This window comes from Ranitomeya imitator, chromosome 3 (assembly GCF_032444005.1).
Source record: "Ranitomeya imitator isolate aRanImi1 chromosome 3, aRanImi1.pri, whole genome shotgun sequence".
NCBI lineage: Eukaryota > Metazoa > Chordata > Amphibia > Anura > Dendrobatidae > Ranitomeya > Ranitomeya imitator.
In genome coordinates this window covers 311,361,945-311,376,885 of record NC_091284.1, presented here as the reverse complement: position 1 = coordinate 311,376,885, position 14,941 = coordinate 311,361,945, and positions in this window count along the sequence as shown.

The following is a 14,941-nucleotide window of genomic DNA, read 5'->3' as shown; positions in this document are numbered from 1 at the left end:
CTAGCCCTAACCCTAACCCTACCCCTAACCCTAACCCTACCCCTAACCCTACCCCTAACCCTACCCCTAACCCTACCCCTAACCCTAACCCTACCCCTACCCCTACCCCTAACCCTAACCCTACCCCTAACCCTACCCCTAACCCTACCCCTAACCCTAACCCTACCCCTAACCCTAACCCTACCCCTAACCCTATTCTAACATTAGTGGAAAAAAAAAAATTTCTTTATTTTTTTATTGTCCCTACCTATGGGGGTGACAAAGGGGGGGGGTCATTTATTATTTTTTTTATTTTGATCACTGAGATAGATTATATCTCAGTGATCAAAATGCACTTTGGAACGAATCTGCCGGCCGGCAGATTCGGCGGGCGCACTGCGCATGCGCCCGCCATTTTGGAAGATGGCGGCGCCCGGGAGAAGACGGACGGGACCACGGCTGGATCGGTAAGTATGATAGGGTGGGGGGGGGACCACGGGGGGGGGATCGGAGCACGGGGGGGGGGAATCGGAGCGCGGGAGGGGTGGAACGGAGCGCGGGGGGCGTGGAACGGAGCACGGGGGGGCTGGAATGGAGCACGGGGGGGTGGAACGGAGCACGGGGGGGTGGATCGGAGTGCAGGGGGGGTGATTGGAGCACGGGGGGGTGATTGGAGCACGGGGGGAGCGGACACGAGCACGGGGGGAGCGGAGCACAGGGCGGAGGGGAGCCGGAGCAGTGTACCGGCCAGATCTGGGGGGTGGGGGGGCGATCGGAGGGGTGGGGTGGGGGCACACTAGTATTTCCAGCCATGGCCGATGATATTTCAGCATCGGCCATGGCTGGATTGTAATATTTCACCCGTTATAATGGGTGAAATATTACAAATCGCTCTGATTGGCAGTTTCACTTTCAACAGCCAATCAGAGCGATCGTAGCCACGAGGGGGTGAAGCCACCCCCCCTGGGCTAAACTACCACTCCCCCTGTCCCTGCAGATCGGGTGAAATGGGAGTTAACCCTTTCACCCGATCTGCAGGGACGCGATCTTTCCATGACGCCGCATAGGCGTCATGGGTCGGATTGGCACCGACTTTCATGACGCCTACGTGGCGTCAAAGGTCGGGAAGGGGTTAAACAAATTACTTGACATACACCTGGAGGGGGAAGTAATACTTGCCTCCTTTGATGTAACATCACTGTATACCTCAATAGATCATTGTAGAGGAATCAAAGCAGTGGAAGGAATATTATGGAAACAAAATATGACCAATGAAGGAAAACAGTTTGTCATAAATTTTTTTTGCATGTCATCCTAACTATGAATAATTTTTTATATTGGGATACATTTTATTTACAATTACGGGAAACAGCCGTGGGGAAAATATGGCAACTGCCTATGCCAACATTGTCATGAGTGCCCTGGAGAAGGACTTTGTCTATGTGTCCCACCACTTCCGCCAAGTGCCGAGGTGGTGGCGATACACAGATGATGACTTCCTCCTATGGACAGGAGCACAAATGAACTTAATAACTTATGAGTTTCTAAATGAAATCGGTCGGACAATTAAATTTACTCTAGTTTCATCAAAAGATGAAGTACAATTCTTATATGTTATGGTCAAACAACATGCTGGCATACTAAATACAACTTTATTACTAAGTCAACAGACAGGAATGAGATACTTTTGTTTAATAGTCATCACTCTAAGAATACAATTAAGGCAATACCATATAGCCAACTCATAAGGGTATGAAGGATTGAGAGTGGGAAGAGAAATCTTGATATCGCCTTGGATGGATTAGTAAGGAAATTTCAAATGAGAGGTTATCCTAAAAAAATTATTGGAGACTCAAAAAAACAAAGCATTGAAACCAACAAGAATATCACTTTTGAGGAACATAAGGGCAAAACTCAGATGCATAGAATACTGAAGATGACAACTTATTCCAAAAAGTAATGGTATAGCTAACATAATAAAGGAACACTGGGATATGTTAAGCAATTGTCTTCCCAATATACAGAAATTTAAGAATCCACCCCTTTTTTCCTATAGAAGATATAAGAACATTGAGCATCACCTAGTTCACTTGGACATTGGTTTTCTTAAAAAGAGTACGCAAACATATCTAATGGGTACAATAAGAAAGGGATGTTATCAATGTCTGTCTTATTTAAATTGTCCGCTCATTCCAAAAAGGTTCAAGGTTTTACCCCACAACAAATATAAGATGCAGTATAGAGCATTATCTTACATATAAGTCGCATCTTGTTTTCTATATATTGCAGTGTCTTTGTTCCTTATGATATATCGGTGAGACAACATGGGGTTTTAAGATGAGAATAAACCACCACCGATATACCATAAGGAAGAAGAGATTGAACCTCCCGGTGTCAAAACACTTCGTGAAGATGGGACACAAGGAAAGACAACTTAAATTTAGAATCATAGACACTGTCCCTATAAAAGGAAGGGAGAGGATAGGATTCGCCTTCTAAAAAGAAAGGAACTTGAGTGGATTTATAAACTGTTTTGAACAGCTGACATGTGCCGTTAACAGCCGTCGGAGGAATTGTGATTCTCCTGCGGCTGTTTCCCTTTAAATGCAGCTATCAAACTCTGACAGCGGCATTTAACACGTGCTTCTGGCATGCGTGCCTGAAATCCGCCCATTGGTGACCCCATCACGTGATCTCCAGCAGACCTCTATGGCTGTCACTGCTGGATTGCTATGAGCACCGCCCGGAGGTCAGCGCTCATAGCAAGTGAGTAATTCTGTTACATACAGGCAATCTGATCATTGCCTGTATGTAGCAGAGCCGATCAGAATAAGGCAGCTTCTAGTCTCCCATGGAGACTATTGAAGCATGCCAAAAAGTAAAAAAAATGTTTTTTTTTTAAATATTAAAAAACAATAACAATAAAATCAAACTTACACATATTTGCTATCGCCATGTTCAGAATCGCCCGATCTATCAATAAAAAAGGATTAATCTGATAGCTAAACATCGTAGCGAGAAAAAAAGTAAAAACGCCAGAATTGCATTTTTTTGATCACCACAAAATTGCATTAAAATGCAATAATGGGCAATCAAAAGATAATGAAAAATGGAGACACTATGGGTCTAGGAAAATGGCGCAATTTTCTTTTTTTAGCAAAGTTTGGAATTTTTTTCACCACTTAGATAAAAAGAACCTAGACATGTTTGGTGTCTATGAACTTATAATGACCTGGAGAAGAATCATAATGGCAGGTCAGTTTTAGCATTTTGTAAACTTGGTAAAAAAAATCCAAAAAATTGTTGTGGAATTGCACTTTTTTGCAATTTCACTGCACATGGAATTTTTTTCCCATTTTCTGTACATGACATGGTAAAACCAATGATGTAACTTAAAAGTACAACTCCTGCAAAAACAAGCCCTCACATGGCCATATTTACGGAAAAATAAAAAAGTTATGGCTCTGGGAAGAAGAAGAGCGAAAAACAGAAACACAAAAACAAAAAAGGGCAGGGTCTCTAAGGGGTTAATATAAATAATTTAAATTAATGTTAATATTGAGCAGAATTAATATTAGCCTATTGCTTCACCCTCCACAACAGTAACGGTTTCTCATGTAGCCCGTCGATGTAGGAAAACTATTTGCCCACCCATGTATTAGAACATCTCAATCTCACATTTTTTGTGCCCTGTGCTTAAAATGTTGATTGATAGTCTGAGGGATGGGAGGGAGGAGAATTTTGGTCATATGTATGGGAATTATAATGGTATTTCATTTTGCCATCATCTTTTCAGGATTCTCAATTTGTATATATTTTTAATCAACTCTTCAAAGGTATCTCCCATTTTAAGAGTTGTACTTTGATATCACCACTAGATGGTAGAAGTGCTCCATTCTATCTACATGCCTTAACATTGAAATTGCAACCAAGAAGAAAAAGTCATGAAATTATGGAAATATCAGGACCGATAAGACATGTTAATGATGTGTAAATGTTGAAAAATCAAAACAAAATTTTCAAAATATCTTGATTTATTCAGAATCAAGTATGAGTTCCATGCACAAAAATACAAACAATTACACACCTTGGCATGCCATCAATGAGGTCATTAATGGCTGTCTGAGGAATGTTCTGTCATGCTGTATGAACTTGATTCCACAAATCATTAAAATCTGCTGATGGCAGCACCCTTTGCAAATGCCACACAATGAAGTCCCAAATGTACTCTATGGGAGTCAAATTGAGATTTTACAGGCCATGATAGCACATTTAGGCCATGCATGCTGCTGGAAGGGGAAGAAGCAACATGCAGTGAAGTGAAGGCCACTTCATGAGTCATGACATTGCCCACATAGTCTCCAGATTAATCTCTGTCTATCATTGTGTCCAAGAAAAAAACATGACTTATCACTGAAGAGGATGGACCTCCATTTCAGCCTCTAGGGGACTCAGCAATAGTTAGTATGCTATAAATACAGTGGGGAAAATAAGTATTTGATCCCTAGCTGATTTTGTAAGTTTGCCCACTGACAAAGACATGAACAGACAATTACTTTAAAGGTAGGTTAATTTTAACATTGAGAGATAGAATATCAAAAATAAAATCCAGAAAATCACATTGTGTAAATTATATAAATTTATTTGCATTTTACAGTGAGAAATAAGTATTTGATCCCTAAGGAAAACAAAACTTAATACTTAGTGGCAAAACCCTTTGTTGGGAAGTACAGCAGTCAAACGTTTTTTGTAGTTGATGATGAGGTTTGCGCACATGTCTGGAGCAATTTTGGTCCACTCTTCTTTGCAGATCATCTCAAAATCATTAAGATTTTGAGGCTGACGCTTGGCAACTTGGAGCTTCAACTCCCTCCATAAGTTTTCTGCAGGTGTAAGGTCTGGAGACTGACTGGGCCACTCCATGATCTTAATGTGCTACTTTTTGAGCAACTCCTTTGTTGCCTTGGCTGTATGTTTTGGGTAATTGTCATGCTGGAAGACCAAGCCACTACCCATTTTTAACCCCTTTACCCCCAAGGGTAGTTTGCACGTTAATGACCAGGCCAATTTTTACAATTCTGACCACTGTCCCTTTATGAGGTTATAACTCTGAAACGCTTCAACGGATCCCGGTGATTCTGACACTGTTTTCTCATGACATATTGTATTTCATGATAGTGGTAAAATTTCTTTGATATTACCTGCATTTATTTGTGAAAAAAAACGGAAATTTGCCGAAAATTTTGAAAATTTTGCAATTTTCCAACTTTGAATTTTTAGGCAATTAAATTACAGAGATATGTCACACAAAATACTTAATAAGTAACATTTCCCACATGTCTACATCAGCACAATTTTGGAACCAAATTTTTTTTTGTTAGGGAGTTATAAGGGTTAAAAGTTGACCAGCAATTTCTTATTTTTACAACACCATTTTTTTTAGGGACCACATCTCATTTGAAGTCATTTTGAGGGGTCTATATGATAGAAAATAACCAAGTGTGACACAATTCTAAAAACTGCACCCCTCAAGGTGCTCAAAACCACATTCAAGAAGTTTATTAACCCTTCAGGTCTTTCACAGGAATTTTTGGAATGTTTAAATAAAAATGAACATTTAACTTTTTAACCAAAAAATTTACTTCAGCTCCAATTTGTTTTATTTTACCAAGGGTAACAGGAGAAAATGGACCCCAAAAGTTGTTGTAGAATTTGTCCTGAGTATGCCTATACCCCATTTGAGGGGGGTAAACCACTGTTTGGGCGCATGGCAGAGCTCGGAAGTGAAGGAGCGCCATTTGACTTTTCAATGCAAAATTGACTGGAATAGAGATGGGATGCCATGTTGCGTTTGGAGAGCCCCTGATGTGCCTAAACATTAAAACCCCCCACAAGTGACACCATTTTGGAAAGTAGACCCCCTAAGTTTATAATGCAGAGCCGTAAAAATAAAAAATCATATTTTTTTCACAAAAATGATCTTTTCGCCCCCAATTTTCCCAAGGGTAAGAGAAGAAATTGGACCCCAAAAGTTGTTGTACAATTTGTCCTGAGTACGCTGATACCCCATATCTGGGGGTAAACCACTCTTTGGGCGCAAGGGAGAGCTCAGAAGGGAAGTAGCGCCGTTTGACTTTTCAATGCAAAATTGACTGGAATTGAGATGGGACGCCATGTTGCGTTTGGAGAGCCCCTGATGTGCCTAAACATTGAAACCCCCCACAAGTGACATCATTTTGGAAAGTAGATCCCCTAAGGAACTTATCTAGATGTGTGGTGAGCACTTTGACCTATTAATTGATTCACAGAAGTTTATAATGCAGAGCCGTAAAAATAAAAAATCATATTTTTTCACAAAAATGATCTTTTCGCCCCTAATTTTTTATTTTCCCAAGGGTAAGAGAAATAATTGGACCCCAAAAGTTGTTGTACAATTTGTCCTGAGTACGCTGATACCCTATATCTGGGGGTAAACCACTGTTTGGGCGCATGGGAGAGCTCGGAAGGGTAGGAGCGCCGTTTGACTTTTCAATGCAAAATTGACAGGAATTTAGATGGGACGCCATGTTGCGTTTGGAGAGCGACTGATGTGCCTAAACATTGAAACCCCCCACAAGTGACACCATTTTGCTAAGTAGACCCCCTAAGGAACTTATCTAGATGTGAGGTGAGCACTTGGACCCACCAAGTGCTTCACAGAAGTTTATAATGCAGAGCTGTAAAAATAAAAAATCATATTTTTTCACAATAATTATCTTTTTGCCCCCAATTTTTTATTTTCCCAAGGGCAAGAGAAGAAATTGGACCACAAAAGTTGTTGTACAATTTGTCCTGAGTACGCTAATACCCCATATGTAGGGGTAAACCACTGTTTGGGCACATGGCAGAGCTCGGAAGGGAAGGAGCGCCATTTGACTTTTCAATGCAAAATTGACTGGAATTGAGATGGGACGCCATGTTGCGTTTAGAGAGCCACTGATGTGCCTAAACATTGAAACCCCCCACAAGTGACACCATTTTGGAAAGTAGACCCCATAAGGAACTTATCTAGATGTGTTGTGAGAGCTTTGAACCCCCAAGTGTTTCACTACAGTCTATAACGCAGACCCGTGAAAATAAAAATTCTTTTTTTCCCACAAAAATTCTTTTTTAACCCCCAGTTTTGTATTTTCCCAAGGGTAACAGGAGAAATTGGACCCAAAAGTTGTTGTCCAATTTGCCCTGAGTACGCTGATACCCCATATGTTGGGGTAAACCCCTGTTTGGGCTCACGGGACAGCTCGGAAGGGAAGGAGCACTGTTTTACTTTTTCAACGCAGAATTGGATGGAATTGAGATCGGATGCCATGTTGCGTTTGGAGAGCCCCTGATGTGCCTAAACAGTGGAAACCCCCCAATTATAACTGAAACCCTAATCCAAACACAGCCCTAACCCTAATCCCAATGGTAACCCTAACCACACCTCTAACCCAGACACACCCCTAACCCTAATCTCAACCCTATTCCCAACCGTAAATGTAATCCAAACCCTAACTTTAGCCCCAACCCTAACCTTAACTTTAGCCCCAACTCTAACTGTAGCCTTAACCCTAGCCCCAACCCTAACCCTACCCTTAACCCTAACCCTAACCCTAGCCCCAACCCTAACCCTAACCCTAGCCCTAACCCTAGCCCTAACCCTAGCCCTAACCCTATCCCTAGCCCTAACCCTAACCCTAGCCCTAACCCTAACCCTAGCCCTAACCCTAACCCTAGCCCTAACCCTAGCCCTAGCCCTAACCCTAATGGGAAAATGGAAATAAATACGTTTTTTAATTAAGGGAGTGATGAAGGGGGGTTTGATTTGCTTTTATAGTTGGTTTTTTTGTGGATTTTTATGATTGGCAGCCGTCACACACTGAAAAACGCTTTTTATTGCATTTTTTGCGTTACCACATTTTGAGAGCTATAATTTTTCCATATTTGGGTCCACAGAGTCATGTAAGGTCTTTTTTTTTTGTGGGACGAGTTGACGTTTTTATTGGTAACATTTTCGGGCACGTGACATTTTTTGATCGCTTTTCATTCCAATTTTTGTGAGGCAGAATGACCAAAAACCAGCTATTCATGAATTTCTTTTGGGGGTGGCATTTATACTGTTCCGCGTTTGGTAAAATTGATAAAGCAAAAGAGTGGTATACACCTGCGCTGTCTACAAAAACGAACAATAAAATGAAAAATAGATGAATAAATGAATAAGAGAGCACTTACTTAATGAGTAATCATTGGTTATGCAGTGGATGTTGCAATGGGTCCTTAAAGTACTACCAGAATCTTAGGGGAATGAGGAGAGAAAAAAAAAAAAAGGGGTAAATGTTTGTATTGGTGAATATAGTGAGACTAAATAGATTTATAATATATACTCACTCAGATATTAAATGGAAATGTGCAATGAAGAGACGTGATCCCTGTGTATCTGCAATTGATGCGGGTATTGTGATGACCACGGTTGCTTAATCTTCAGAGGTTTATAGTAGATGCCCCTGCTTAGATAAATGTACAACCTTTATAGGTAATGGTGGTTTTAAATAAATGTGGTCTAGTTTTCCCAGTACACAATAAACTTACTGCTGGTGGGAGTAGCGCAGGATTCCGTTAGGTTAAGGTAGTAAGATGACCATCAGATGCTGGCTGACAAGGATTACTGTGATTAGAATTGATTGCCCATATGTTGAGATGAGGAGAAATGCTCCCCTAGCATGTTGGAGCACTAATATGCCACAATTGCTATGTGCACATAAAATATGCTATACTCACTGTGGGGCTGAGTGTGGAGGGAAGCGGTTCCGGAAAGTCTGAGCCACCGCTAGGTGTACCACTATGACAGAGCGGTGGGTTAAGGAGAGAGTGGCGGCAGAAGCCGTGCGACCGCGAAACCTTGCGTGCCCCGGCCGGATGCAGCGGTAGCGGTCGGAGAGGGTGGGCAGAGCTGCTGGTGACGTCACCACGCTACGGGGCTAAAGAGGACAGGTGTGCTAGTATAGCTAGTCAGCAAACCAATGCATTTCAGGGTTAATGCTGACCGCATGTCTTCCTGACAGTGCCGGATGTCAGCTGTGATAGTCAGCTGACACCCGGCTGCGATCGGCCGCGCTCCCCCCGTGAGCACGGCCGATCGCGTATGACGTACTATCCCGTCGGTGGGCATACGGGCCCACCCCACCTCAACGGGATAGTACGTCCGATGTCAGAAAGGGGTTAATGTCCTGACGGAGGCAAGGAGGTTGTCACTCTGGATTTTACAGTACATAGCTCCATCCTTTCTCCCATGGATGTGTGTTGTGAATTCCGTTCTTGGGCTCCCTCCGGTGGTTGTAAATGGCACTTTTGTGAATTCTGCCCCTGGGCTCCCTCTGGTGGTTTTGAGTGGAACTGCCGCTCCTTGGGTTTAGCTTTAGCAGCTGCTTTCACTAATTGTCTCTCCTGGCTCTGCTATTTAACCTGGCTCTAGTCTTCAGCCTATGCCACTTGTCAATGTTCTCTGGCTGGATTCACATCTCTGCTTGGATTCTCCTGGTTTCCTGACCAGTTCTGCAAAGATAAGTTCTGGCTTTGCTCTTTTCAGTCCACATGTTGTGGACTTATTGTTCTGTGCATTCTATTTTTGTCCAGCTTGTCATTATGGATTTTTTCTGTTAGCTGGAAGCTCTGGGAAGCAGATTTACCCTCCACACCTTTAGTCAGGTGTGGAGATTTTGTAAACTCTGCGTGGATTGTTTTGTAGTTTTTATACTGACCGCACAGTATCCTTTCCTGTCCTATCTATCAAGCTAGACTGGCCTCCTATGCTAAAATCTGATTTCATCTCTGCGTATGTTATTTTCCCCTCCTCTCACCGTCAATATTTGTGGGGGGCTATCTTTCCTTTGGGGATTTTCTCTGAGGCAAGATAGGTTTCCTGTTTCCATCTTTAGGGGAAGTTAGATCTTAGGCTGTGCCGAGGGGTCTAGGGAGCGTCAGGTACCCCCCACGACTATTTCTAGTTGCGCTGCTAGGTTCAGGGTCTGCGGTCAGTATAGATACCACCTCCTTCAGAGTTTGTCTCATGTTGTTCCTAAACCACCAGATCATAATAGTACAAGTGGCCAAAGATGAATTAAATGTATCTCAAAAGAAGGAAAAGAAAGTTCTGAACCATTTTTTTTTCTGTGCTCTGGTTTGCCTCTTTTTTCCTCTTGATATCTGGGTGGTGCAGGATATATGCTCTGGCATGGATGTTCAGGGTTCGTTTTCTCATGTGGATCAACTGGCTACAAGAGTACAGAGTATCCAGGACTATGTTGTCCAGACTCCGGCTTTAGAGCCCAGAATTCCTACTCCGGATTTGTTCTTTGGGGACAGATCCAAGTTTTTGAACTTTAAAAATAACTGCAAATTGTTTTTTGCTTTGAAACCCCGTTCTTCAGGTGATCCCATTCAGCAGGTGAAAATCATCATATCCTTGCTGCGTGGTGATCCGCAAGACTGGGCTTTTTCTCTTGAAACAGGGAATCCGGCATTATTGAATGTAGACGCATTTTTTCAAGCGCTCGGATTATTGTATGACGAACCTAACTCTGTAGAGCATGCTGAGAAAACACTGTTGGCCCTGTGTCAAGGTCAGGAAGCAGCAGAGTAATACTGCCTGAAATTTAGAAAATGGTCTGTGCTCACTAAATGGAATGAAGAGGCTCTGGCTGCTATTTTCAGAAAAGGCCTTTCTGAAACCCTTAAAGATGTTATGGTGGGCTTTCCTACGCCTGCCGGTTTGAACGAATCTATGTCTCTAACCATTCAGATTGATCGGCGTCTGCACGAGCGCAAAGCTGTGCACCATATGGCAGTATCCTCTGAGCATAGTCCTGAACCTATGCAATGTGATAGGATTTTGACTAGAATAGAACGGCAGGAATTCAGACGTCAGAATAGGCTGTGTTTTTACTGTGGTGATTCTGCTCATGTTATCTCTGATTGCCCTAAGCGTACTAAGAGAGTCGCTAGGTCTGTTACCATTAGTACGATACAGCCTAAATTTCTCTTATCTGTGACCCTGATTTGCTCATTGTCGTCCTTTTCTGTCATGGCATTTGTGGATTCAGGCGCTGCCCTGAACTTAATGGACTTAGAATTCGCCAGGCGCTGTTGTTTTTCCTTGCAGCCTTTGCAGAGCCCTATTCCTTTGAGGGGCATTGATGCTACACCCTTGGCTAAGGATAAACCTCAGTACTGGACACAGATGACTATGTACATGGCTCCTGCACATCAGGAAGATTGCCGTTTTCTGGTGTTGCATAACCTGCATGATGTTGTTGTGCTGGGATTTCCATGGTTACAGGAACATAATCCGGTGCTGGATTGGAAAACTATGTCTGTGACTAGTTGGGGTTATCAAATGGCACATAGTGACGTTCCTTTGATATCAATTTCCTCTTCCCCCTCTTCTGAGGTCCCTGAGTTATTGTCGGATTTCCAGGATGTATTTGATGAGCCCAAGTCCAGTTCCCTTCCTCCACATAGGGACTGTGATTGTGCTATTAACTTGATTCCTGGTTGTAAGTTCCCTAAGGGCCGACTTTTCAATCTGTCTGTGCCAGAGCATGCCGCCATGCGGAGCTATTGTTAGGGCTAGCGGAACGCACCAAATAATAAGACTGATAGTGTACGGTGCGTTCGTAGCCCGGGGTCCACCGTGCAGAGATGGAACCTGCTGCTGAGTAATGACGGACTATATGGCGGTACTCATAAGTATACTCGCGTGGGTTAAACTTCACCCAACGTGAAGGAAGCGATCCTGTTGCGTCACAAGATCGCGGTACCGCACATAGAAGGCGAGCAAGCAGTCAGCGAACTCAACCCCAACTGGGATTGAAGTCCGATTAGACCACTTGCTGACACAACACCGCAACAGGGTGTGTTAGGCAACTCTTAATAATTAGAGCACCGAAGTGCGAACTGTGCCGTGCTGGCAGGCACCACTAAGCACCCAGACGTGGGTCAGGAAGCGCACTACTGGCGCGTGGCGCCGCACTGGCGGTCACAGCAATAGACGCTGATACGTGTGTGACACGTTGAGTGATTTGTCGGGCGCTAGATAGCAGCCATACTCCATACGCGAACAGTCATACAATAGGGTAGGGGTATTTAATGAACGACTTGCACTCACAACAAACACACGTATTCAATTGTACACTAGCGCATGGCCGTGCGGTCATGCGCAGTTTATATAGTTGCAGCACAGGAAGTGGCCACAGAAACTTTGCCCTTCCAAGACCTGCCAAGAGGTCCAATGGAATGTGCTGCAGAGCCTGAGCACATGACCCTCGATCTCCAACGGGAGATCTTGCCCTGGGCATGCTCAGTGTGCGCAAACAAGGACTTAGTCCCAGGGAAGTCCGCTCGCCGCTGACCAGCACTGACTTTAATGGCAGGAGCTGAAGAAGCAGCAGTAACTCTCTGTACAGAGTGAGAGCGAGCAAGACACTGGGAGCGACGTCCCCGCTGAGCAGACTCCACTGCGGCTGGAGGAGAATGGGAGACCGCAGCGGAGACGGATCGAGATTCCCCCTGTGCAGCAGAGGAAACTCGACTCCTAACATTACCCCCCCTCCTAGGGCCCCCCCTCCTTGGGCCTCGCTACGCCCGAAGGCAGCAATGAGCTGTGGGGCCTGAATGTTTTCAACAGGCTCCCAAGACCTGTCCTCTGGACCATAATCCTTCCAATCCACCAAATAAAACTTTTTGCCGCGTACCACCTTGCACCCCAAAATAGCGTTCACCTCGTAATCGTCCGTAGACGAACCCGATGTCCCGGCAGATGACTCGGAAAACCGGGACATATATACGGGTTTCAAGAGGGACACATGAAAGGTGTCGGTGATACCCAAGCGTGGAGGAAGAGCCAGGCGGTAGACCACAGGATTAACCTGTTCGAGAACCTTGAAGGGACCCAAGTAGCGAGGAGCAAACTTAGTGGACTCAACTCGCAGCCTGATGTTACGGGCGGAGAGCCACACCAAGTCGCCAGGGGCAAAAGTCGGAGCGGGACGCCGATGAACATCGGCGGAGGACCTCATTCTCTCCTTGGAGGCCCAAATGGCATCCTGCGTGCGATCCCAAATGTCCCGTGCCTCCACAGCCCAGTCTGCCACCCTGGGATCAGCGGAAGACACAGGCATGGGCACAGGAACACGCGGATGCTGGCCGTAATTTAAGAGGAATGGAGTCTGACCGGTGGAGTCGGCTACGGCATTGTTAAGTGCAAACTCTGCCCACGGTAGCAAGGATGCCCAGTCATCCTGTCTGGCAGAAACAAAATGTCGCAGATATGTGACCAAGGTCTGGTTGGCCCTTTCTACCAACCCATTCGTCTCGGGATGATATGCCGAAGAGAGATTTAACTCAATACTGAGTAGACGACATAGCTCCCTCCAGAATCGAGACGCAAACTGGGAACCCCGATCACTAACAATTTTGTCTGGCATACCGTGTAAGCGAAAAATATGCTTGATAAACAAGACAGCCAACGCCCGTGCAGATGGTAGCCGTGGAAGAGGCACCAAATGCACCATTTTGGAAAAATGATCGGTGATCACCCAGATAATGGTGCAATTACGAGACTTGGGTAAGCCAACCACAAAGTCCATCCCGACCATCTCCCAGGGCCTGTCAGCCACGGGCAGAGGATAAAGCAAACCAGCTGGCCGTTGCCGAGGAGTCTTGTTCCTGGCGCAAGAGACACACGCCCGAACGTACTCCGCGACATCACGAGCCATATGCGGCCACCAGTATGTCCTCGCCAGTAACTCTGATGTCCTTTTAGTACCAAAATGTCCACCCACCCTGGACGAGTGCGCCCAAGAGAGAACCTCCGGTCGCAAACTAGATGGAACAAAAGTCTTGCCCGGGGGCACAGACTCCAGCGAAACCGGGGCCACGGTTCTCAAACTCTCGGTGGGGACAGTAAGCCGAGGCTCCTCCTCCTCCTCCGCAGATGACACAACGGAGCGAGAGAGAGCGTCGGCCCAAATGTTCTTCTCCCCAGAAAGGAAATGGAGGGTGAAATGAAACCGGGAGAAGAACAAGGACCATCTGGCCTGGCGAGAATTCAACCGCTGAGCTGTCTGCAGATACACCAAATTTTTGTGATCTGTGAAGACTTGGAAGGGAAAACGTGCTCCCTCCAAGAGATGTCTCCACTCTGAGAAAGCCAACTTCATGGCTAGCAACTCCCTGTCCCCGATGGAATAATTCCTCTCTGCTGGTGCGAATGTCTTGGAGAAAAAGAAGCAAGGATGTTTCCGACCTTGAGCATCCTTTTGGAAGAGGACTGCTCCAGCACCAACAGAAGAGGCATCCACCTCCATGATAAATGGCTTATCAACATCGGGGCGATGAAGAATGGGAGCGCTAGCGAAGTGTGACTTTATAGAGATAAAGGCCTTGGAGACCTCCTCAGACCACAATTTGGGATTCGCCCCCTTCTTGGTGAGGGCAACCAAGGGAGCTACCAAAGTTGAGAAATGCGGGATGAACTGGCGATAATAATTGATGAACCCCATAAAGCGCTGCACCGCTTTAAGAGAATGGGGTTCCTGCCAGTCCATCACAGCCTGTAGCTTGGCAGGATCCATAGCCAATCCCTGGGCTGAGATGATGTAGCCTAGGAAAGGTAAGGACTCCTGCTCAAACATACACTTCTCCAACTTGGCATAGAGGGAGTTTGCCCGTAGGAGGTCGAAGACTTTGCAAACATCTCTCCGGTGGGAGTCAATATCTGGAGAGTAGATGAGAATATCATCCAGATAGACTACGACCGAGGTGGAAAGCATATCCCGGAAGATATCGTTCACAAAGTCTTGGAAAACGGCTGGGGCATTACAGAGCCCAAAGGGCATCACCAGATATTCATAGTGCCCATCCCTGGTGTTAAAAGCCGTCTTCCATT